General features: G+C 40.9%; 1 protein-coding gene and 1 long non-coding RNA gene across 3 annotated transcripts in view; both read right to left on the bottom strand.

Annotated features, from left to right (window-relative positions):
• The window catches only part of LHFPL6 (LHFPL tetraspan subfamily member 6), a 196,140-nt gene that overhangs the window by 88,619 nt on the left and 81,478 nt on the right, over positions 1–26,043 (bottom strand). The gene's annotated exons all lie outside the window — the stretch shown is intronic.
• Positions 4,146–25,860, bottom strand: LOC116668553. The gene is made up of 2 exons (XR_004325690.1): positions 25,704–25,860; positions 4,146–5,189 (listed from the first exon to the last, which is right to left on the bottom strand). It is a non-coding gene; the product is annotated as an uncharacterized LOC116668553 (long non-coding RNA).

Below are 26,043 nucleotides of genomic sequence, written 5' to 3'. Positions count from 1 at the left end.
CTTCCACCATCCTCAGATCATATCACCCGTTCCGTTGCCCACTGTCCTGCACCCAATTCCAGAAGGACGGGTTGGGAGCTGCGTACATCATGTCAGTAGAAAACACACAAACTGGGGAATTACTTCACAATCCTTGTCTGAAGCTATCTGAAGTGTTCATCTGGAGGAAATAAGAGAAGAATCAAATCTATCCTACATGGTTTCAAGGGGCAGAATCTCAGGGTGGCCTCAGAAGGCAGAGGCAGCAGTGTTATAAGGAAGCTGGTTTGACTCCACACAAAGAAGAAAGCACCCACCTGCGTGAAGAGAGTTCCTTTCACTGAAAAATTGTCCAGCAGAGGCCAGTAATGACCTATTGAGATGCGTGTTTGGAAGACGGTCTCCCATTGCTCAGAAAATTGGGCTGGCTGAGCACAGTGGTGGCTTCCTCTAAAGTCCTGTGACTATGATGGGAAGTGTGGTACCGTGGACAGAAAGCGCGTGCCCTTCCCTGGAGCACTGCCCTCCGTGTTCTTTGAAAAAGTGTTTCCCTCTTAAATAGCAGCCTTTCGATCAAAGTGGGGCTCTTTGTGGAGACAGGCCACTCGCCCCGCCCTCCAGCTCTGTACCTTGCAAATTAATCACATTAGCAGATCTGTGTATTTCTGAGATTCCTGTATCACTTTTTCTCCTCCTGCCTTTCTGAAAATTCTCTACTTCTTAATTCATTCCTATTACTTATCTTTCCATGTTTCTGTCATAGACAAAGCACATGAAACAGATCGCTTTACAGCTGCTGTAGAGTAATCATGCATTTCTGCCTGGTCCTTAATCCCCTGATTCCAAACACCAAGCTGGTGAGGGCAGCAGGGACGGGGGCTTGGCTCCTATTATCAGACAGACCATCTACCATCAAGCGGTTCCTGAAAATAAAAGATGCTGGCTGGCTCCTTGAACTGGGCCAAGCTTCATGAAATACCTTGACATTTCTGTCACCAGCGTAACGCTTCCATGATGTATGTCTTCATCCAAGGCCATGTCCTAAATATAATGTCATAATTTGCACCCTGAAGTTCACCATGGTTATTCATGGTCCCCAGGAAATTATCCAAATACAGCTTCCTGATCAAAAATACCCAACATTACCCTTTTACATCCTCATTACCTACTATGTAGGATTTCTTTACGCATGGCAAAAACTGTCAGAGGAAGCCCAGTCTTCGATTCTTTTTTTCTTCCATCAAAAACTCAATCCCAATTTCATAAGTGAATTCATGTTACGATTAGTACCCTCTTTTCACCATTTATACAGTTGGGAGGTGCCAAGATGTAAGACGAAGAAACCTGTGACAGGTTCAAAATTCAACCTTCTTCTCAAGTCAACACCTAAGTGTTGCTAGGAATGTTTTTACTGAGTTTGTCTGCCTCTGGCTAGCATCAGCTTGTAAAGCCTAGAGCAGCAGGAGCCATTCCAGGAAAAAATCATATTGAGAAAGGTTTAACACTCGGGTACCAGTCGTGGCAGCAGACACTACTCAACTCTCTGGCCAGGAGAGCGGTGTCCAGAGCACTTCAGGTCTCTGTCTTTTGTCTCCAGGCCTCCCGACAGCTTCCTTCCCTCCCTTCCCTCCCCTCCCCACTGCTCTCTCACTCCCTCCTCCTACAACGCACAACGCACCACGCACGCACTCCGTGCTACCAGCAGCCAGGAAGTAACTTCACGTCCAAAATACTCCTGAGATTCAGATTCTCCTGGTCCCTCAGCGCATCGCGGTCCTGGCCCCCTTCTCCATCATATGCAAACCACCAGCCACCACTCTCTCCCCCTCTTTGTGACACAGCTCATGGCCCTCTGCCTCTTTCCTCCTTCCATGCAGCTGATGTCTTTCTTCACTGTGCTTCACTCACACAAAATGTGGGACATCTGAGGTTCTCAGGATGCTTGTCTACACTTGGGAACAACCCCCAAACACCCGCTATGATGACTCTGCTTCCTTCTGACCTCGAGAGCAAGCAAATGGGTAAGTGCTCAGGATGGAAAATAAATTAGGAAAAAGTTGTTCAAGGAATATAATAAGTCATGTCTTGGCAAGACCAAATAGGCTAATGGAGTGAACTCCTACCAGACATTTGTGGTTTCTGATGGACCAAGGGAGCTCCATCTACCTCCTCACCAAAGTGAAACAGAAGCAAAGCAGAAGGAAAATCACTTCACAAAGAATCTGCTGAATACCTGCAGCGTGCTGGGGACTAGGGAGACTGAAAGATGCCACACACAACGCTGCTTTCTGCGAGGCTCTCACCACCAGCTGTCGTCTCGGACACAGACACGCACAATCACACTGTGACGGCATCGTTACTACGGAAGAAACACACGTGAAGTGCTAGGTGGATACAAACTGACAGCGATTAATTACACCTCGAGGAAGAGTCACAAGAAATAAGGAAAGTCCTGTAAGGGGAGTATTTATCTCCTGGATTTAAAGTGAAGTGACATTTGGGGTTGAATAACCCAGCTAATCATTTCATCTCTCTACTCACTTTTAAAATATCTGTAATCTAAGTCAAAATAGGCTAGCTGAAATGAAAAATTCCTTTGGTAAAATTTGACTACACTGAATGGGCAAGATAACCCCTTCTTCAATATCTCTCATATCAAATATAATATTTTGTGCTGGGCATATTCGAAGAAGTGCAAAGGAAAACCATCTAATATGTTTAATTCATTAAGAAAGCTCCTGTCAAATTTGGAGACTCATGAGTTTCAATTTAATTTAAAATTTTGCAATTTATTCTGTTGATATTCTATTTTTTTTCACACTATCAACTTTGTAATTACCATTGTGTGTCAGTTTTTTTTTAATATGATAATTAAACATTGGCTGCTAGGAACTAAATTGAAAAGGAAACTTCTTTTAATTACAAAAATAGACTTTAAAGAAAATCCCAGTAAATCAAAATGAAAATTTCCTTTCTTTGGGGATTTAACAGATTGCATTCCGGCTACACACGTGTATTTCTAACTTCCTAAGCAGAGGAACAAGCCCACCCATAAATGCATGTCCCATGATATATGAATGAAAGATTTTAAAATAAATAGTTAATAATAAAAACAGATCTGGTAAATGACATAAAAATTCTTGATACGTGAGTCAACAACTTTCTAAACATGAAAGTTAATTTTTAAAGGCACCTGAGTGAAAAAAATACTGGTTTCAAAACAAGTGTAATAATTATTCAGGTTTTAGATAGTGCTTTTCAATTTATACAATGTTATTACATAATCATACTACACATTTCAATTAGGGGTCCACGACAGGAATCTGATCACCATTCTAGATGTTCCCTTCTCCCTCATCTCCGCTTGAGACCTTCAAACATTTGCTCAATAAATACTCTTTGCACATCTACAATGAGCAAAGCTCTGTTCGAGGCACCGTGATCTGTGAGTGAAATAAGCGAGTCCTTCTGAAAGGACTCAGAGACCAGCCGTGAGACACCAAGAAAATCAGCAACTGTAATGCAGGTTTGGCAGAAGGAGACGCTGGATGCGGGGAGGACGTCCAATCAGAGTGAGGAAGAAAGTCCTCTGGAGGAAATGATGCTTGTGCTGAATTTTGAAGGACGGAGGAATGAGGAAGCGTTGGCCAGAGGACGAGGGAAGGCTATTTCACACAAAAGAGGCAGGAATTTCTATAGTTTCCTCCTTGAAAATATCACTGAAATCTGTTCCCTCCTCTCCATCCTCACCGCCACTGCTTTGTTTCAAACCCTCAGCATTTTCTCCTGAAAGACATTCATACATGAACTTCCTAGAGACTTTAAGTTCCAGGATAAGTTGGGCAGAAAGGAGAGGGCTGTCACTTGACCAAGGCAGACGGAAACGGTGTACTAATAGCCCTTCAGCCCATCCAAGAGGTTCTATAAAAATGGTCACAATATGGTCCCAGTGCCTCAGAGACTCCCTCAAGCCTCTCTGCCTCCCAGCCTCAGCTCTGAACCCATGCACATAGATTTACCAAGAACGTATACTGATCTCCTGCTGAACTGGATTTTAGCGGGCCTTATGTCTTGTTACTTATACATGTATTATACCACGTGTGTTACATCTATTATTAGGAGCTAAGATGGCCCACCTTACAGAGAAATTAACCAAGGCACTATAATTCATTTTTAAGGCATGAGAAGTTTTTATTGTAGCACAAAACTTTGAACTTACATAAACTTGATTATCATTCCCATCCACTGTTATCCTAGAAAAATACAAATTTTTTTCAATAAAAAGGGATTACTCTAAATTTTTTTTTTCAGCAACTCATCATCAAATGATCCTTATCCTTATGGTGTGGATGAGATACCAGGAAGGCATTTATTCTTTCCCATTGGGCATCCTAGGAAGGGAATAAATACTCCACACAGATGAGGTGGTGGCTCCCAAACCACACAGCAAACTGGTGATGGCGCTGAGACTGAAACTTGAATCCAAGGTCTTCTGGTTCTCAGTCCATTTTCCTGTAACCTCTTCTTGCTCGCCTGGTACTTCTAGTAGTTTATAAACACGCCTTCTCCCTGTGGCTGAGAGCAAATCCTTTCTCAAATATATGCTACTCAGTCATTTGCACAAGAGAAAAGAATCAGATAACAACGGCTAAAATCACTGGTTAGTTTAATCCAATTTAAAACACTGTCCATTCCTTTGTTATTAGCATCCTTCCAGCTTGCAACTCTGTTCACCTTTCTTAAAGGCTCTTCCTCCCACCATTGTGTGCAAGGCAGACTGCGAGGTGCCCACCATGCAGAAACATCTCCCTCCTTCTCATTCTCCTGGTGTCTTCATTGGCACAGGACTTCTGCTTTAAGGTCTGATAAACACCACATGTCTTCCACTTGTTTGCGTTACTTCCTGGGGAATATGCCAAGGCTTGGCAGTGAGGGCAGAAACTTTTTTTTTTTTTTCCTCTTAATGAACTTGAAAGGTTTCTTCTCTTCTTTATTAACAGTGGTCCTCGGGGCTGGTACAGTTCTTTCTGCAACTGCCGCTGAAATCCCTTGAAGGTATTGGCTCTCTAGTGATAACTTCTCATTACGTGAGTCATAATTACAGAATGAAGGGGACAGCTGAAGGCGGACGGTGGGCGTGGGAGTGGGGAACAGAGGTTTGCGTGGGGCTCTCCTGTTAAATGTGAGTTCTCAAATTGGCCCTGGTCCTCCTGTAATAGGGAAGAACAAACTTAACTTCATATTAGACCTGTTCCTTTAGCTCTAACCCTGTGCTCTGTTTTCTGGGCTTAGCCATACTGGTTCTGCAATTTTTGTAAAAAAAAAAAAAGTTGCCTCCAGTCTAAGATATACAGAATAGCCCATTCTCAAGGCTGTGACCTTTAAGAGTGTAACACTTTTCCATTTACAGAGAGATGAAAAGTTGCAGAACAAAGAATAACATTTGTTTTGTTGGAGGTTTACAGGAACATCTTGACCTGACCCACATGGAGAGCTGCAAGAACAAAGAATTGTGGCACCAAGAAGTTTGCACCAAGCAACCACACCCACTCCTCTTTTAGTATAAAAGGAGCTTGAATTCTGACTTGGGTACGATGATGCTCTGGGACATTAGTCTCCCATATTCTCAGTCTGCCGGCTTTCTGAATGAAGTCATTATTCCTTCCACCTCGTCTCCCGATTGGCTGGCCTGTCCTGTGGTGAGCGGGTCGAGTTTGGACTCAGTAACACTCAATACATCCACACCAGCAAGGTCTTGGTGCCACCTCACCTGTCTCCTTAAACAGGTGTGCTTTCAGAACCAAAGGTCTTCAGGGTAATGTCCAACTCTTCTAGAATAAGGACGGGAAGACACAAGATCACACACACACAGACTCACACACACACAAACTGAACACAAAATGCATTTTGTGTTTACCTGTCTAATATGCCGCACTAAGACAGAGATTATAAAACCTATAGGCAACCACTGAGTTCCTCAGAAACTCCAGAGTGTAAGAATGAAAGCTAATGGCAGTTCAGGTGAAGGATGTGGCATTTCTGTTCCCCCACCGTGCTATTCAAACTTAATTTAGTTTCTTTCAATATAAATGGGTCCAAGTTCACTTTTTCTATTGGGTTAATGGACAAAATTTTACAGAGTTGAGCTCACTGAAGGCTTCTATCAGGCACATTAATAGTAGGCCCCCTCAATGTCATCCATAGAGTTCTTTCCTGGGTCACTTTACAGGAACCTGTCACACACCGATTTTCAGTATGAAATAAGCTTTCAGGAAACAGGAGTAGAAAGTAAAATACAAAACAATTTTTTTAATTTAGCATTTATAAGAGCCAAATATTACGTCCAGTAACAGAGTAAATGACATGGACATTATAGCAAAACTGGAGGCTGTTCACAAGTGCCCCTGGGCTACAGAAAGAGCCCCGAGTGGTTGAAAACGCCAAGTGTAGGCATTTAGACTGAACTGAGAGGGCGGTCCCAAATGGGAACGTATTTACACGAGGATGTGAATGTCCTGGCCAGCTGTTCGGCCGATACAAATTCTCACAAATTCATATTTAGATGTACAACTTAGTATCCTGGCAAAAAGCAACTTTAAAGCTCAATAAACCATCAATGCTACTTCAGAATCTCCTCTGGATTCTTTTTATATGACCAAAGAGCACATTTAGTCCAATTTCTTCCTTCCTCGGCTCCTCTAGAGAAATGAAAAGAGAAATGGGAAGAAAAAAAAACTTGATGACTGTCTAGTAAATTTTCAATTACACAAAATGTCCTCGATGTTAGGACAGAATTTGGAGAAAGGGTAACTATTCAATACAGTCACTGATTTAAGGGCAAGATTGGATAGTTTTTCTTCCTGAATAAAATTGCAGTTGCAACATCAGAAGTATTCTGCCACAAAGTCTCTGCTTACTGGTATTTTATGAGTATGTCTTTTTTATGATCCTGTGTTAAACACTCTGTATCTTGTGGTCTGAGAAAATTCAATAAAAAAAGTTTAAGTAACGTGACGTTAGAAAGAGAAGGAACAAACTGTCTACTTGTAATAATACAGCTTTTCTATTTTACAGGTTTGTTTAAAATAACAATATGAATTACTTTTCAGTTTCATGGAGAGAATTTCACTTGTCTTTATTTTTCCTTTTTTTTTTAGTCTGGGTCAGTGTTCCAATTTTTCATGTAAGAAGAAATGTGGCAAGACAAATGGGTAACAACTTTTTATTTTTATTTATACTTGGTTTTTACCTCATAATCTAAAATGTCACATTATTAATTCTCCCTCATTGGTTTAAACAGGATCTCTTTTTTAAAAGAAGAAAATAACATTTCTTCATCTTCTTTGTTACTCTTCTAGAATCAAACTAACAAGTGAGTGTGACTTTTAATTTAAAGGATACTCTTAAGGTTAATTTCATGCCACAGGAAATGAAAATTATGTAGGTGACAGTTCCTGCTGATATCTGTGTCCTGACTATACATTGCCAGTGATTTTTAAAGTTATTTCATCTAAAAAATTAACTACTTTTTCCCATGAGCTGATTATTTACTATTCTTATTAATGAATTATGGCAAAAACACATGATCGATGTTGTATTTAACCTAATGGAGCATACATCCTAGTTTTTCGGTCTGTATAAAAGCAACTACTTTTATTTAAACGTGTATTAATTAAAAATAAAAATCTGAAGTATAAAATAAAAAAAATAAGTTCTATTTTAAAGTCAATTAGATGACTGACAGAAAGTAGAACTCAATGGTAGAGCACCTGCTTAGCATGCACAAGGTCCTGGGTTCAATCCCCAGTACTTCCATTAAAGTAAATAAATAAGTAACCCTAATTACCTCCTGCTCCAAAATTTTTTTTAATTTAATTTGATGGATACTATTTGAATAAAGGCTTGCAACTAAAATAAAACATCTTGTGCCAAAGGGTTGTTTGGTCCTTGGCATAACTTCTAAAATTTTTACTAAAGATCTGCTAAGAATTTGGCAGAGTGGCTGAGCCCAAAGAGATTCTGCTGAAGGTAAGTAAAAATGTTAACGAAAACCAAATTGAGGGCAAAGTGCACTCTTACTGTATTTCTTCAAGTCTCCAGTATAATCTATACCAACTGTAGCATCACTAGGAACCTAAGCAGGGTGAAAAAATGTATTTCAGGTCTGAAGAGTATATAAACTGTATTTGAAACGTGACACCAACAATAATACTGAATCGTGGATGTACTCAACATCCCAGAGCCTGTGGGGAGCCTCTTCCCTTCAAGACGATGGCAAATAAAGACTCATAAGCTTAGAAGCAGTGTCCTTCGCATTTAATGAAATACACACTCTTTGAGCCTTTGAGCCACATTAAATGTGAGGAGGGCATTCTGCATTGTCTCTGTGGTTACATGAAGTGGATGACATTTGATCAGCTGTTGACAGTATTTGCAAATAGTAACAGATCAAACAAGAGTAGTAAAAAAAAGAGGTTTTGACACTTTGAAACTTCACTCTCACTTCCCTGTGCTCCTCAGTATGTATTCTGTGCTTTCAGAGCCTGGTCTTCTCAGGTTCAGCCCACCCAAACCTCCTCCACCTCCCCTGACTTCACCACCACCAGGTCCCCGCTGGCCGGGTCCCTGCTTCTGAGCTGCGACACTCATCCAGCCCAGATTCCTCCTCTGAGACTTGAGTTATTCTAGTGGCTCCACCTCGGCCGGGCTGTCTCCTCTCCCTAAGCCGCTGTTGTATATACAGTCAGCACCACGTCGCTAGTTCCTGACAGCACTTCAAGTGCTTCTGCCCATCTGAGTGAGTTTCATGGGAAGAAACTTATTCCCAAGTATGTTAAGAATTCTATTCGCATCTCTCTACCATGGGCACTACAGAATAGCATGCTAAGCAGCAGAACTTGATCTGCAAGCATGCTCTTTGTCTCAGGAGGATTTGTAAAGAGGAACTTGCCTCTGTTACTGAACCCCCCAGCTGCCTACCTTAGGAAACTGTCAGGAAGGACAAGTGTCCTGTGGATTAACCAAGGGCACTTTCGTAGCATGCAGGAATCCATCCCTAATTAAGACATGTCTCTTGTTTGCTGATGCATCTGCTCCCTAGTTAAGTAGGAAGAAAGTGTGACTTTTGAGAGGGAAAAAAAAAAAGACAAGGGATTTCTTGGTTCTGGTCCTAGCGTTTCTCATGGTTAACAAGAAGCACCTTGCGGGGGGGGGGGGGGTGTCATGGAATCAACAAGTAGCTAATAAGTAAGGATGATGTTACTGCGCATGAACCATCTGTATACTGATTTCCCTAAAAGTCCGTCATGGATAAACTTATCAAAAAAAAAAAAAAAAAAAAAGTACTGATGGAAGTATGAAGTTACAAGCTAATCTATGCCAATTTAACAGCATCGACCCAGAAACCAATGCCCAAGTTTGAGAGGAATTAAGAAAATGTTCCAAAATGAGGACAGTCTCTCCATTTACAAAATCAAACTAAAGTACGTGGTGTCTACAGCACACTTCCTATACACGCAGCTCCGTCCTGAGGAGGCACAGGGATGGAGGCTTCTAAGAAGTGAGCGTCCCTGCCTTCAAGGAGTGGGTGTGTTTGGCCCTGTGATTGATGGAAGTTCTGAGAAGCGATATCTGAATGAAATTTCAAATATCCACAGAAGGCTTTGTGGACTCAATTGGATATTTATTGGACTTTCCGTTGTTCCCAGTTGCTGGTTTCCTAGGAAACCAGAACTAAACTGTAACCATTTTCTGAGCCTCTGTGCCTGGGTGCCAGGCACTGTACCAAATGCTGGAAATGTGATCGTGAATAAATAACAATTGAAGGTACTCACCGACTAGAAAGGGGAGGAGACCTACAAACACACAAGCATGACTGCCCAGCTTGCGCACTAACAGCACGTCACATGTGCCTGGTGTGTGTCTTCTGCCTTTTTAAAAAATCTAGCTCAATTCCCTAGGTTTTTAGATGATCCCACTTAGAGTGGTCGTGAACAGAGTGACAGCAAGATGACACAAATGCCTTTTTGGAATGAGAGGTAGGAAATCACAGTTCAGAAAACATCCTTTGAGAACTGGGGAAAGTCTTGGCAGAGGTTGACCCAGAAGTGCTTCATCTCCATTCATAGAGGAGGTCTCTGACCCCTTCCCTAGAGGAGTTCACAGCCACAGGGTGAGGCAGCAGCTGCAGAGCTTTCCAGAGCTGTCTCGGGGTCACTGCAAAGCTACTGTGCGTTTACAATTAGGAATCAAAAAAGAGAGACAGAAATAAAAAGGAAGGACAAAATAGGGAGAGATAAGACACGCCCTCACCGTCATCAGCACTCTGTGGGGCTGGGTCGGAAAACATTTTAAGGGCAAATCGACTCTGCCCATCCCCTGTGACTGTCATGAGTACACTGGAGACAAGTGCCAGTTCGAGGCAGACTCCCAGAGAGCCAAAAACCCATTAACGGGGATCGAAGCATCTTCATGTCCTACTTCATGGCCTGCTTTGTTAAACTTCCAGTATAAAATTAGCCTTATCCCATGTTATTGGAAACTCTGCAAACCAGTCAATTTGACAAACTAGAAAATACAAATAAAAAAATAAAAATTAGGCGAAACTTCACCCATAATTCTACAAACACAGAAAAATCCCCATTAATACTATGGCACTGATTTTTCCAAAGGTGTCAGCTGGAAAGAGGTTTTGTTGGTATAAAAACAAGAGTATTTGTGAAGAACAAGAGGAAGAAAATCTGAAGCTTGACTTGGACTATGAGATACGTAACGTTAACCTCCTGGATAAAGATTTTTATGCCTATTTAAGTGAAAGCACTCACCACCCAAAACACATGATAATTCCATCTGAATTTTATACTAACATCTTGATATAGAAGCATTTATATTCATATAAATATATATGGTTCATACAGAGAGTCTATTTAATATAATTCTTTTCAGCTGGCCCAGTCATTTGTCCGCTGTCGTCCAAGATAAAAGGTCCCTTCTGGTACTACTAAGAATGAGTGATATCACCATTTTACGAGAAGGATGAACCCCCCCAGGAGGAAGGCCATTTACCGTTACACCAAAAGGATTTGTTTCAGTTAGTGGCTTGTGGATAGGTCTTAGAGACAATGCTACAACAGGAGTATCTCTGTGTGGACCGCTCAAGTCCTTTCCTCTCACATGGACTCCTTGGTTTAAAAGCCCAACCTCCTTCACTCGAGAGAAATCCCTGGAGAAAGATTAGATGTGGAGATGGCAAGTCATAGCAGGATTAGGCAGCTATGATTTCGGCATGTTCTGATTAACATGAAGTCAACACAAAGAGACTACAAGCTTCTGTCTTACCAATATTACTAACACAACAAATCTTGACATTGTAGAATTTGAAATTACTTTTTAAAGGTCAGAAAAAGGTATGTTACAATGTTGTTTAGCGTTGAAAAAGTAGAATTGACTGAATATTCACAGTATTAAAAAATGAATGAATTATGACATAGTCATAGGGATAAAGGCATTATTTAGCTATTAAAAACTATAATTCCCAGCATGAATATTTAATCTGATGTATTATATATTTATATGTCCATATGCAGATAATCATGTACAAATTATTCATGAGTACTGTGGATTGGCTTTCCCCTCTTATTGTAGTTTGCTTATACTTTTAAATTGGCCTAACTAACTTGTATTAATCTTGGATTAAAAAAATTTGTAAAATATGTCTTAACAACAAATGCTAATTATATGATGGTAGTTGAAAAAAAAACGGCAATGAAAAACTATGCAAGAGACAATTAAAATGTAGTGTTGTAGTTCACAGTCAAAAAAAAGGGCTAAAAGGAATTACTTTAAAATATTTGTTCAGTAATCATTCAACTCATATTAAGTAAGCACCTACTTTCTACCAAGCACTGTTCTATTCTTTGGGTTTAAAGTGGTAAACAAGACAGACAAGGTTGCTGCTTTCCTAGAGCTTACATTCGGAATGAATAAAATACAATGATCAAATCCTTAGAGAAGCAAGATCTTTTCAGATGTTGGTAAGTGCTGTAAAAAAAAAAAATACAACAGGTATATGTAATGGAAGGTGAGTGGGACGGAGGGGGCTAATTTAGGCGGTGCAATTAGATTGCTGCTTTCATGAAATAGACCTGGGATGGAACCAGAATGGTAAGAGAAAGCAGCCAGCATGTGAAGATGGAAGGACAGGGAGGAATAGGTAATGAGGAGGATAAAGACCCCTAAGTTAAATGAACTTGTTGGGGCTGGAAGACAGGGAACAAAAGGGGGAAGAGACAGGTACAAGATGCATTCAGAGGAGCAGACAAGGGTCAGATCATGCACGGCCAGGGGAATGAGTTTGCATTTTATTTCAGTTATGGGAACTTACTGTAAGATTTTTAAACAGGGGTGTGACATCACTTGAGTCCTTGTTGATGGGGTAGAAGGGAAGCTTGGGGGAAGAAGAGATATCAAGCATGACTCCAAAGTTCAGAGCTATAGCTGGATAGTGGCATCAGACTGTGATGACCACTAAGAGAAGGACACATTTTAGAATCGTAGAATGTGGATCTAGAGAATCAAAAGTTCGTTCTGGCCATGTTTTGTTGGACGTACCATGTGAAGTGCCTGGTAGGCAATTGGCTATCTGACCTTCAGTGATTGGTGAAAAATTTAGGAATTACTGGCATGTAGATGACACTTAAAGCATAGTTTTGGATAGAATTACATAAAAAGTAAATGCAGATAGAGAATATTCAAGAAGAATCCATCCTGTCCAAACTAACAGGTCAAGCAGAGGAAGATGAGAAAAATAATTGGTGAGTTGGAAGATGAAGAGGCCATAATATCTTGGAAGATGAGCCAAAAGACTATTTCAAGAAGGAGAGATGTTCAACATGTCAGATGCTGCACAGGGATTTAGTAAGTTGGGGCAAAGAATTAGCCACTGGATTTGCAACATTAAGGTCACAGGTAACCCGGACAATGGCAGTTTTAGCAGCGTGACGGAGAAGGAAGACCCACTGGAGCAGGATGAGGAAAGAAAAGAAAAGAGGAGAAACTAAAGACAGCAAATGTGGAAAATTCAATTGTGTGAAAGCTGGCAAAGTAGTGGTACTTGGAAGAGAAGAGCTTCAGCAGGGGATTTATTTGAACACACATTAAAAAGAGAAAAAAATTTTGTAGCACAATCTCTGCCCTGTTTCAGCTCTCCAGCTGTCAAAAATGTGCCCCTTCTTGCCTGTTTATTCCTAGGCCTTGTGTCTGGGGCAAGGGCTCAAGAAATGGTATCCATATTGTGACTCTAGAACTCAACCAGAAAGTGGAACTTTTCTTTGCCCCTAACTCAAGTCTAACATAAAAATGTCACATACACAAGAACAACAGGTCTAGATTATCCCAAACTCCTGTCTACCTGATCACAATTTTTTAGCAAAACTACATGCTGCTGCTTCCCATCCAATTCTTCCTCAGGCAAAAGTATTTCATGATGTCATGAAATACACAGCTTATTGCTATAGGTTCTGTTTCCTTTTAATTTTTTGAAATACTGATGCAGTCTTCTTCATGGATTTCAGAATCCATGTGGGCCCCATGTGGGATTTTACAAAAGCACCAAAAATCAACGTGGAGAGGAAGATGGAGCGGCCAATGGAAGAAGCTTATTGACTGAGAAACAGGAAGTAGCCAAAGATACGCAGCCATCACTTGTGAGTACCTGTCGCTCTAGTCCTGCCACGAAAGAGAACAGCATGAGACACACTGAGCCCAGTCTGCCCTTACCATTCATGAGAAGTTTAAGGTAGTTTCAAATCTGGCATTCCATAAGGAAGAAGGATAACCCTGATCACAGCCACGAGAATTCTTAGTTATCTTCTTAGTTGAATAAATACTACGTTATTTTTCTCAGTTTAAAAAAAAATTCACTTGATGGAGTACACTTACACAGGGACTTTTTAGCTCTACTTTCCAAAGGTGGTTTTTTTTAAATTTTGCTTTAGCACACTGCTGTTACAAGACAATTTAATGAACCTTGGCTGGTCCGACAAGTCATTCCGTCAATGAACACAGGATCCTGAATTATAAACCGGGTTGATTCTCTTGTGGAAAATCAGTCACTGGTGTAAAATTCACACCCCTCCTCCCTCTCTTGTCTTCCCTTTCCTTTTATTCTTTTCCCCACTCCTTTCACGTACTGAGATGATTTCTTTTCCTCTTTGGATTCCTTCCAATTAACATGAATTTCCTCTAAAAGATTCTAGCATCCTTGAAGGAGGGTACAGCCAGTTATGAGGCTTTTAAATATCAGCCTTCACCTCATCCACTCTTGCAATGAACTACTTTCAGGAATATCTTTCACTGTATCAGCAGTAGTTCTCACTTGAGGGTGGGGATGAATCTCAAAACAGGAGACGCAGGTCTGTGCGTGGCAGGCGAGTTTGCTAGAGATTTGTATATGTGACTGCCTGCCGTCACCCTAACCTTCAGAATGACTGATGGGACTCCCCACCCCCAATTCCTTGCATAGCAAGAGGGAACTTACTGATATTTACAGTGATGAAAACAAATGATCAAACCTGGCAGTTTTCATCTAGAGTCAATTCACAATAATCCACGCGTAAGCCTGTGGATTTTCCAAGGCCGATTTACAATTCCAGAAAAGTCTCTGCTGACACCTCCCAGCCATCAGGGTCACTCTCCCCTCATCAGTCAGCTACGGCTCAGGGAATACCAACTACATTTAATACCAGATTAAGCAAAATATCAAGGAAGACAAATCAGCAGGAGAAAATAATACTTGCATGCAAAGTGCAAATAGGAAGGGTTTTGGTAAATCACGCCTCATACTTTGAATTATCAACACCATCACTTTCTAACTGAACAATGCTTCACAGGCATTTTAATTCTCTCTGAAAATTGTATCTGTGTATCAGATTCAGAGAAGTGGGCTTGGCTATTTTTCAGGTATTTTATCATTAATCATCTAATTTATAAATGATTGAAGGAAACTCTGCGCTTGTCTCACCTGATAGCCATCTTTCATTCATTTCATTAGCAGCCCCATGGGACAACGGGAAAGAAATAGGGAAAGAAACATGAAAACCAGTGCACTTTGCTACCTGGTCGGTTTCTGTAAGAATTCTAGTAAACGCAAGACAAGACTAGAAAGTAGACTAAAATAGGATTTCTTGATGCTCTACCTTCGAATTTCAATTATTTTTGTGTTCGTTGGCTTTTCCCACTGCAAATAACCCAGAGGTAGCTAATATGAAGGCACTGATGAAATTCAGTTCATTTTCAGGGAACAAAAGAAATCACGATAGAATTAAAGGAAACTTACCAATAGGCCCAAATTCACAAAATCTAGACACTTTAGTGAAAGAAATTTAATTTGTTTTGACCCCCTACACCATTTGCACCTGTATCTCTAATTTGGTGTTGAGAACACACTGGCTTGTGCCATTACTGTTGTTAGTAATAATAACAGTTGGCTTTTACTGATCTTTTACAAAGGTCTAGGCTGTGGTAGGCACTCTTCAAACAAGGTCTCTAATCCTGACAACAACCCTCTACGACATCATGATAACTTCACTGGCAAGAAAACAAAGGCTCTTGGCCAGAGTGCCTCGGGTCCATGGTAGCAGAAGGGCTGGACCTGAGACTGGCTGACCCTCAGACCCTCTCCATACAGCATTTCAGGGTCAGCGGGGACCGACTACATATCTTATTCTCCTTTCCAATGAGACCGTAAGCATCCGATGAAGGCTGGGGTTGGAATCCTTCGTGGGACACGGACCCAGAAGTTCCTTATCTTTGCCTCCCTCGTGTCTCCTGGGCTGCGCTCGGTCAGCACCGTTGACTACGCCTCCCTCTGGGCAGGGACTTCTGCTTGTTCTCATGCTGCTTTCAGTTTCTGCTGAAAAGCGATACAGTTGCTGTGTGTGGATAGAAGTGACTCTGTCACAATAGTATAGACCTTATCAGCTAATATAATGTTTTAAAAATGTATACAGCCCCGTGCTGTCACTTATAGATGGTTATATACATGCAAATCCATCCCGGCGCCCCGGGGAGCAGGCACAGGGTGCAAACGGCACCACCCCAGGCGGTCACTGAGCATCACTGCCAATGCGCGGACGGCAGTCAGGGTGTCTTGGCTCCACTCTAAAGATAGATTTGTCAGCAAGAGAGGCACAGCAATCTGTCACTACAAGTGGAAGTGTAATCTCACCAGCTTGAAAAGCAGAGGTCATTCTGAGCCCGTTTGATAGAATAGAAAGAAATGCTAACTTATCAGGGTGTCTGATTTCAAAAGAGAAGACAGTTTAGCTCCTCGCTGGATTGCTCTGCTTCGTTAATTTAAAACAAGTGGGCAGCCCTTAAGAAAAGGCTGAAGTTGTGTCTCTGCTTATGAAAAATTATGAGAAGTTGTTTGAATGTGCTTGTTCATTCCTTCACTGGTCCTTAGCACACAACAGAGACCCCAGGACGAAGCCTGCGTCTTCTGAGGGAGCCGCCGCCTACACAGGGATCAGCACTCAGCTCCGGGGAGGCACATTTACCCTTCCATCCGAAGGAAGGGGCGTCGTTAACTCGCGGGTAGGTGAAACTAGAGCTCCTTCTCAAAAACTAAGCATATTGTCTTGGAAATTTCTGGAAATGATCTTACAGACCAAAAGGGGCCCTCTGGAAAGTCTTCCCAAAATTCTTAAAAATGATTAAGTTGGACCATCAGTCAATTTGGGCCTTAACTATGTGCCCCTCTGACATGATTCAAGAAACACATAGAGATGGACTAGAGAGTCCTCAATTCTCAAACCCTTCACAGTGCCTTTCGGGCTTGATTTTTAGCAGACAAAAGAGTAACCTCTCCATTTTTAGTAGAAAAGGACCGTGCTTCCGCCTGGAGCTCTCCTGTCCGGCTGCCGTTGCCCCGCTGGCTTCCTCAGTGACCTTGAGTAAAAGCACTTAACTGTCTTGCATTTTAGTGTGTCCAACTGTGAAATAAGAAAGATAATGACAACAACAGGAATAAGGCTCAGGACTTCCATAGCTCATTGAAGGCTTCTATGAATTAATCATTCATTCACTTGGGCTCGGAAAGTGCTTTTATGCTGTAAAAGCACTTGACAACAGTTAGCAAGTTCCCACATTAATGTCCTGTGTATGGTCCACAGAATTACATCAGAGACTTTGCATGGTAAAGAGTGCTGTAGGTTACTGTGTGGGCAGGGCTTTAAGAAACATTAAAAGAGACAGGTTCTTTCATTGCTTTTGCTATTTACCCCAGGGAGAAACAGGAAGGAAAGCAATTTTTAAAAAATCGTATCCACTTTCGGAAGAATTATAAAAGTATCTAAGTAAATCATCAGCCTTTGCAGGCTCTGAGAAGAGGTGATAGACAGCTGTGAAGTGGTTCTCCATTTTCCCCGGGCAGTTTCTTCCTTTTCCCCATCCTGTCCTTAACATCATGACACTAACCTCCCCTCTCACGCTCCTCCATAACCCGCTCTTCTCTCCCATCAAAGATGCAACTTCTAAGGCAGACTTTTCAGGTCAGGTAAACTCTGTTTTTACCAGTCTAGCCACATGGAGAAAATCTTAACTATCAAATCAAGTTGTAATTACCTTGTTAGATCACATAAGACACTGGTAATTGTAATGAACTGTCTGCTGACACCTGAGCCCCACAAGACGGTAAGCGTAGGTGCCACGCCCTGGGCTCCCACGTCCTGAGGAGTAACGTGGGCCGAGCACAGTGCTCCTCAGTCCCATGGCCGTGAATGCTGCTTATTAATTTTAAAAATACTCCTTAGATATTTATCATAGTGCGAGGTTTCAAAAATGCATTAGCGCCAATACTCACTACTTAGACTCTGCCCATGTGACTCTGCAGATATCATTTCAGATTCTATGTCCTTCATCATGAATGTGGAAGATGTGGACAAAAACTTCCTTACTGGAAACCTGTCCAGTGTATGTGGCTCCTGTGCCTTCCTTATCTATTAGGTTACTTTTCTTTCACCCCATCTCTCGTGCGTGATCTGCCCAGTATCATTTAAAGACTCCCATCTCTCCTTTCCTATTAAAACATATCTGCCAGCAAATTGTTCAGCCCTGATATGTTTCTTTTTTCCTGTGGAGGGTTTTGTGGCATCTTGTCAAGTGGTTGTCCTTGATGCTCACATCATTAACTGCTATACAAGAATCACTGATTAACAAATGCATACGACTACATATAAAATAGATAAACAATAAGGACCTACTGTAGAGCATGGGGAACTGTATTCAGTATCTTGTAATAACATATAATGGAAAAGAATCTTAAAAAGAATACATACGTGTAGAACTGAATCACTCTGCTGTACACAGCTGAATTGTAAATCAGCTATACTTCAATTTAAAAAAGTCATTGAACAATGGTATTAGAACTTAAATGCTAACCATTGGGATGAAATGGACACTGCTGTACAACCCTGAATAGTTGCTTTGTAAGGCTGCTAGTTTCTTTGATTTCTAGGGCTAAAGAATCTCTTTGATAGAGCACTGAGCAAAAGATAGAAACCTGGGTTCTAGTCCCAGGGCTGCCCCTGAGCAGGACCAGGACCTTGGACAGGTACGTTAGTTCCCTAAACTGAAGTTTCTTCAAAAGGGTTAAACTTGATAATCTGTCAGCTCCCTATTCATCTTAAATATGCTTATATATGATTTATCCATGACTTTTCATAATCATGACTCTTTTAAGAGATACATTGAAGGAATAGAGAAATCTGTTATGGCTTTCTGAATGACTGACCCTGATTTTCTCTGCAACTTCTGGAGAGCTGGAGTAAATGACCGACTTCTATCTAGAATCCACAAACAAAACAAAACAAAAACACAGTCCACATAAACAAGAAGAGGTAACAGACTTGAAATTAAAAGCAGACATCAATTTAAATAAAATCCAAACTGCTGTTCCTGTACCAGAAGTTGGAAAGTAGGTGACAACAAATAAAGGAATAATAAATAGCTAACAAAAAATGAAATAAATAAAATAATGGAAGGAAGAGGATCCTGTGGGGAACGTGGCCTCTCCTTTTCTCTCTCTCCTTCCTATTCAGTGATGCCCAAAGACGTAGGAACTGTTTAGGCTTTTTTTTAATGTCCTGAATAGAGAGAACAGAGCTGCAATAAAAGTACAAACCAAGACGGAAATAAGTCCATAAAAGCCTTATAGGTGAACAAAGCAAGGTGGACAAAATCATAGTCTCTAAAGGGTGGATGGATGAATCAGGCTTATAAAATGCCCCAAAGAGAGACAATTCTAGTTTTGTCAGTGGTACAGTATTTCTCAGGTGTATCAGTTGCTGGGTTTACTCCATCTCCACTCTGGGAAAAAATGATGCTGGATGCGGATACAATGAATACTGCTTTGCTGGAGTGTATAGGGAAAGGATGCAACTCCTGCAAATAAGGAGTCGCTAATGCTGGAATTACAGCCACATCTGTGACCGTGTAATTAGCCGAAAAGCTCAGCATCTGCCACAAAATTGCAGCTACGCTGTGTGAACTGATAACACCAACAGTTAAAACAATAACACCACAAAGCCTCCAAGAAGCTTTAATTATTCATTTAATTTGGAAACTAAAGCTGGAGAGGGCAGCTGCTAAAGATCCAGCTTGTCTTTACTCATTCCTAAGTATTTGCTTTCCAGAATTTTTTCCATTGTTAATGTGATCTTCCTCTGTATTTAATGGACCCTGATTTTCCTGCAAGTCCTGCAAAAAAGATCAGGGCTAAATTCCAGTCCATCCAATTACATCAGGCATGTGAGCAAATTATTAGCTTTCTAAAATGGACAATCAACTCAAACTTCATGAGGATTAAGGGCCTGGCTGGTATTTAATGCACTCAAATAGTGCAATTAAAATAAAGATAGTGACTGCTGTGTGCATCTAAATTTAGTCAACAAAAATCCATGAGTCCTACCATGGCACATTTAAACTCTTCTAAAACTTTGCAGTCAAAAAGATGAGCAAGAAACACAATGCAATCTCTTATGCAATAATGCCATGTAGGTGTTACAAACTTTGAGCCATAAGCAAGGAGGGAGACAGGGTGACTGCTGACTGGAGATGAAAGACAGACTCAGGGCAGAGGTGGCATTTGAAGTGATTCCTAGTCTGGGCAAAGAGAGAAAATGACATTTCTGACAGCTGGGTTAGCATGAAGGGTAACTCAGAAGCAAGAAAGAGCAGAAGGAGCTTGGGAGATGGGGGATGGTTCCAACTAGCTGACATCATAGATAAGGCCTGAAAGAGAGGTGAAGGATGGGTAACAGGGCTTGCCTATAGAGTCTGGATTTCATCTGGAAGTCAAGAGATAAAGCAACCAATATTTTTAAACTGGGAAGCCACAGTTCATCATGGTTCTTTACGGATTGTCTGTCTGACGAGGACAGACAGGATCAACGATGAAGGAAGTCCCTGGCATTCACTTGGGGGGGCGACCATACCAGTCTAAGAAGAACTTGGTGAGGATGTGGAGTGGAGCTGGTGGGAAACAAGGGTGTTCTAATTCCTCTTAGAGAAGCACTGTCTGATGCAACTTTCTGTGATGATGGAAATAGTCTCCATCTGCCCTGCCGGAGGTGGTCACCGCCAGCCACACAGTCCAATAAGGACTTGAAATGTGACTAGTGTGACAGAGAAATTGAATTTTAAATTTTATTATTAATTTAATTTTGAAATAACTGCGTGTGTGTCTCATGACTACTGTATTGGACAGGACAGTTCTCAAGTAATAGATATTGCACAGGTGAGAAGTCAAAAAATCAGGAGAAATATTTAAACTGTTGAAGAAACAAGAAGGCAGAAATTTACATTACTTTTGATAACTTCCCCCAAATTTTGGCATGAGTCACGTGCCTGTGAAAGTACATTAAGCTGTGACCTTTTAGAGAGCAAGAGGAGTTTTTCATTCGTCTATCTCTTAGACCTTAGTACAGTCCTAAGCACTGTAAGTACTCAGTAAACAGCTCTGAATGAATACATGAATGAGTTAATGAATGAACACATTATGTGTACACAGTTTAGTCAACTATTCAAAGAGTTGAGTTTAAGCAAATGTCTTAATGGGTGAAGGCAACAATAATGGGCTCCATCTGTGGCTTCATCCCCTGATTGCTCCAAAAATCGACTCTAGAGCATAAGAACTGAACAGCCTGGAGAACTGAAGTTCCATTTTCTTCTTAAAATCGATAATGTTATTTTTCTCAAGAGCTTTTAAAAAGCCAAAAGGATTCATATGAACCTTAACACCATCATGCACTTAGTTGGATGCTTTTAGAAAGCAATTTTCTGATTATTAAAGCAATACATATTTCTTACAGAAACTTTGGAATGCATTTAAATAATTAAGGAGGAAAAAAAATTATCTGCAATTCTATAACCAAAGATGTTCACTGTTAAGCTATTATGGTTACCAAACTCAACTTGGGTCTGCTCACCTGAGCCCAGTAAAGCCAATCAACTGACACTGGGTTGCAGTGGAGGAAAGTGCAGCCATTTATTGCACCAAGCAAGGAGTCTGGGCAACTAATGCTCAAAAGACAGAACTCTCTGAAGGCTTTCAGGGAAAAGGTTTGAAAGACTTTGTAATGACTAAATTATTATTATTTTCTCTTGCTTGACTTTTTTTCTCCCTTTCTGCATTTTCTCACTTCTCCAAATAAATTTGTTCTTTGGAACTTGGGGAAGGCCAAAAGGAGGCTAAAGTTTTTCTACAAACAAGAACCAGGCAGAGGACATGGTAGGGGAAGAGGGTCTGTCCTGGGAAGGCCCAATAGGGTTCTGCTCAGTTATGATCCCCCCATTTCTTTGATACCCCTCAATCTTGAAGAGGAACAGGTACAGAACAAGAAAGGGAAGAAAGTTTTGAATAGGAACTCGGTTGTAGGGGAACTCAGTCTTATTACTGCATTTCTTTTATGTCTGGTTTCTGTTTTTATATATAAACCTTTTCTCCAAAAAAGGTAAATCTTTATACTATGAGCAATGTCAGCATTCTTCTAAAAGTAATTTCCATAGCTGCATGACATTCATGTTACAATACCACAATTTATATAACCATACCTTTACTGTTGGTCACATACATTGTTTCCAATCTTCCAGAATACTTATTTATATTAAGAGACTTAAAATATCTATAGCCCTGACTGGTAACTCTACTTCTGAGGCGGGACATCCCATAAAAAGACTGGCAGGATACCCAAGCAGGGCCACTACTCTCCTGCCAGCACCATCCAGTTCCCTGGCCCAGAGGCTCTATCTTACTTTTTGCCTCTGAAACGGCTTACTTGTCCCTAAAATTCTATTGGTTCCCTGAGCTCACTTCTGATTGGTTATTTCCTTCACTCCTGATTGGTTATTTCTCTCACTTCTGATTAATCCACTTTCCTAACTTCTGATTGGTTCATTTGTAGTACTTCATTTGCATGGAGCTCACTCCTGATTATTTCTCCCCCTCCTGATTGGTCCATTTCTACAAAGCTTGTTCTTAATTAGTCAACTTTTCTTATACCTCATTTACATACGATGTTGCAAAGTGTAAACTGGCAGCCTATAAAAGCCGGTGTAAACCTACAGACGGGGTCCAGAGCTTGGAGTGTTAACTCCTCTGAGGTCCGCTGGCGTAATAAACCAGCGGGAGTTCTCCAACCCTCCGAGTGCTGCTTGGTCTCTCGCCAGGATCCAGGTTGCTGTCAAAACTGAGCTGTAACACCGAGCTATAAGGCTGAGCTGTAACACATTTTTCCGCAACACTTCTAGGAAAATATCTTAAGGAAATAAACTTCAATGGGCATCAAAGAATTAGCTGTAATAGTGTAAGACTGCTAAAAAGCTTCAATATCAAATAACAAAAGACACTATAAATTATATTACAATGAATATTATAAAATTTATGAAAATTGTTTATGTGAAATTTAAGATAGAACATACTTACAAAAGTAAGCAAACCCCCCTGACACACATAATATCAAATTTCACAGGTAGTATAATCACCAGTTTTTAAACCAAAACCTATACATAAAGAGGGGGGAAAAAGCCTGGGAAATATATAGCAAAATACAGGCAGACTTTGAAGATATTGCAGGTTCACAACACAACAAAGAGCATATCACAATAAAGAGAGTCACATGAAACTTCTAGTTTCCTAGTGCATGTAAAAGTTATGTGTACACTACACTATGGTCTACGCATGCAATAATAGCATTATGTCTAAAAAACAACATCCATATCTTAATTAAAAAATACTTCATTGCTAAAAAATGCTAGCCATCATTTGAACCTTCAGCAAGTCGAAGTAGTAACAGAGAATATCAGAGATCACAGATCACCATCACAAATATGACAATGATTAAAATGTGCGAAATTATCAGAATGTGGCGGAGAGACATGAAGAGACAAATGCTGGAAAAATGGAAACAATAGATTTGCTTGAGGCAGGGTTGCCACAAACATTTGGTTTGTAAAAAAAAAAAACAACCAATAACAACAACAAAAAAACAAAAACACAGTATCTGTGAAGCACAATAAAGCACAGTAAAATAAAGTATGCCTGTATTAGCAATGGAAAGCAATTATATTTGTTTCCAATCCCAACGTTTCCACATAGTCAAAGCTCCATAATAGACATGATTTCCTCTTAAGGAGTCCATAGAATGTTGTGGCTAGGATCACAGGGCGCTCTGATGCTGTGTAAGGTCCTCAGGGACGATGTCATGGCCCACGGTGACATCTTTAGGATGCTGTGAGACAAGTTTCTCCATATTCTTATAGAAAGAAGCAAGTGAGTATGATTTCTAAGCAAACAGAGACTTAATGGGGAGTGTGAACACAGTGCACATTCTCATCCCCCTTCAGAGAGGGGTACAAGGACGTGGTGACCTTGCTTAAAACCGCAGACAACAGTCATTGAATGTTAACTTCATCCGCTTCCCATTAGAAGGAAAAAAAATCACTCCATTACCATATTGGAGAGTCTCGGGTCTCCAGCAGGGGATTCTGTCAGGGGTGCCCCATAGCACCGCTCAGATACCCTGGGCAGTGGGTGTGAGTTTATGGACCACCGAGCTGAAATCACCACCCATGTGAAAAGCAGTAATTAGAGCTTAAAGCGCTTTGGCCTCAGATGCTGCTGTTACCTTTGGCAGATGAGGAAATATTAATTAATAGCTTGTTAATATCCCCATGCTATATAAGGGAAAATTGGAGGGTAGAGAGGGAAAGTAAATTGCCTGAGATACATTACTTCAGGAAGCAGCAAAGGCGGGATTTCAACCCAGGCAGTCTGGCTCCAGAGCCTGACTCCTCCGTGTCCTCTCTCTTCCCCACTCAGCTTCCACCCGCTTTTAACCTCTGCTCCCAGCATTATTTACATAATCCCAATGAAGTCTGTATACTTATTTACATGTAAACCATTTCTAACTAATGCGAACAATTATCCCAATAGCATCAAACTGAAGGAAAAATAATTCAAAGAAACCCCCTTCCACAGCTGGAGTTCACAAAACCGTAGATTCTCTGAGTACTCAATTTGAAATGGGTTCCACAGTCCTTTCAGATTTGATTGGGGTAAAATTTGCCAAACTCACTGTATTGTAGCCCTCACAGGAGGACAGAACTGTCCAGTGCCCAAAGACTTGTTTCTCTGACTGAGATTCTGGGCATTCCTTTTCTAACGAGTTAGCCTAGAATCTTCCATTTTTATGAACCCATCCTTTGTACCACTGATGACATGAGCTGGAAGCAGGGGGCTGACTATGTGATTATGAACTGTCTGTACCCTCATGCCCTACCTCCCACCTGCCATCCCAACGCACTTAGAACATGAAATGACTATACCCCGTTCTTCTATCCCAAACTATCCTTGCTCTCACATTCGTGTCTGTTGGTGGAAGGAAGCAACAGAAAAGAGCTGAACTCAGTTACCTTTCAAGCTTAAAAGAAAAACAGGCGTTCAGAGTAAGACAGGGGAAAGTCTAGTTTCCAAGTATATTCACTGTGTATAGCCTCAGGACCCGATAACATTTTATTAACATGAGAATGCATCTCAAGTCAATGGGGCTATTCAGATTTCAGGTTGTGGGTCTCCCAGAACCTCTGTTAAGTTATATTCCCAGTGAACAACCTCTTGCACTCTGACCTACAACTTCATTTAATAGGATTCAGTGAATCTGGTCACTCATGTATGGAAGTTTTCTTATAATTTGTCTTACAATAATAATATATTACATTTGTGTTGTAAAGTACGATTCTCAAACCACGCGTTGAGTGATCAGAACATTTCAGTTATGGATATGAAAAGAAATTATGCCCATTTTAGAGACTAGGAGTGAAGAGACAAGAGTTGTGGTACTATATGGAGAAAGGACACACCTCCTTTCAACAACCATATTGAGATTGGTTTTTAAGTATATGGTCATTCCATGCCTCAACTTTATAGATTTCTCACTACCTGCCAAAACCTGCTGGGATCAAATTGATACTGACTATGTGCCTACCAAGTGCAAGGCACTGAGCTTGGGCTGGGGATATGAAGAGCTTGGGACGTACTCAAGGATCTGTTTTGTAACTCACCAGGTTACACTGTTGCCCAGCCACAGATGGGACCAGTACCATGAAAAGAGTCTCAAGCTTCAGGAACCCATGTGACCTGGACTGAAAATCCTGGCTCAACTGCTTACCAACTAGGTGACCTTCAGAGTCATTTTACTTTTCTGAGCTTCTGTTTCTTCATCTAGAGCCAACGGAAACAACCTTCCAGAGAGAAAGTATAGGTAAAATGAGATCATGGATCTGAAGTGTCAGACACATGGTAGTGTTCAATTAAGAGTAACTCTACAGAGAAATGCAAATCAAAACTACAATGAGGTATCACTTCACACCATCATTTAAAAATCTACAACTAATAAATGCTGGAGAGGGTATGGAGAAAAAGGAACCCTCCCACTCTGTTGGTGGCAATGTAAATTGGTGCAGCCACTATGGAGGACAGAATGGAGGTTCCTTAAAAAACTAAAAATA

The sequence above is a fragment of the Camelus ferus genome, chromosome 14 (assembly GCF_009834535.1).
Source record: "Camelus ferus isolate YT-003-E chromosome 14, BCGSAC_Cfer_1.0, whole genome shotgun sequence".
Classification (NCBI taxonomy): Eukaryota; Metazoa; Chordata; class Mammalia; order Artiodactyla; family Camelidae; genus Camelus; species Camelus ferus.
Note: the sequence above shows the minus strand (reverse complement) of the source record. Positions and strands in the feature narration are given on the sequence as shown.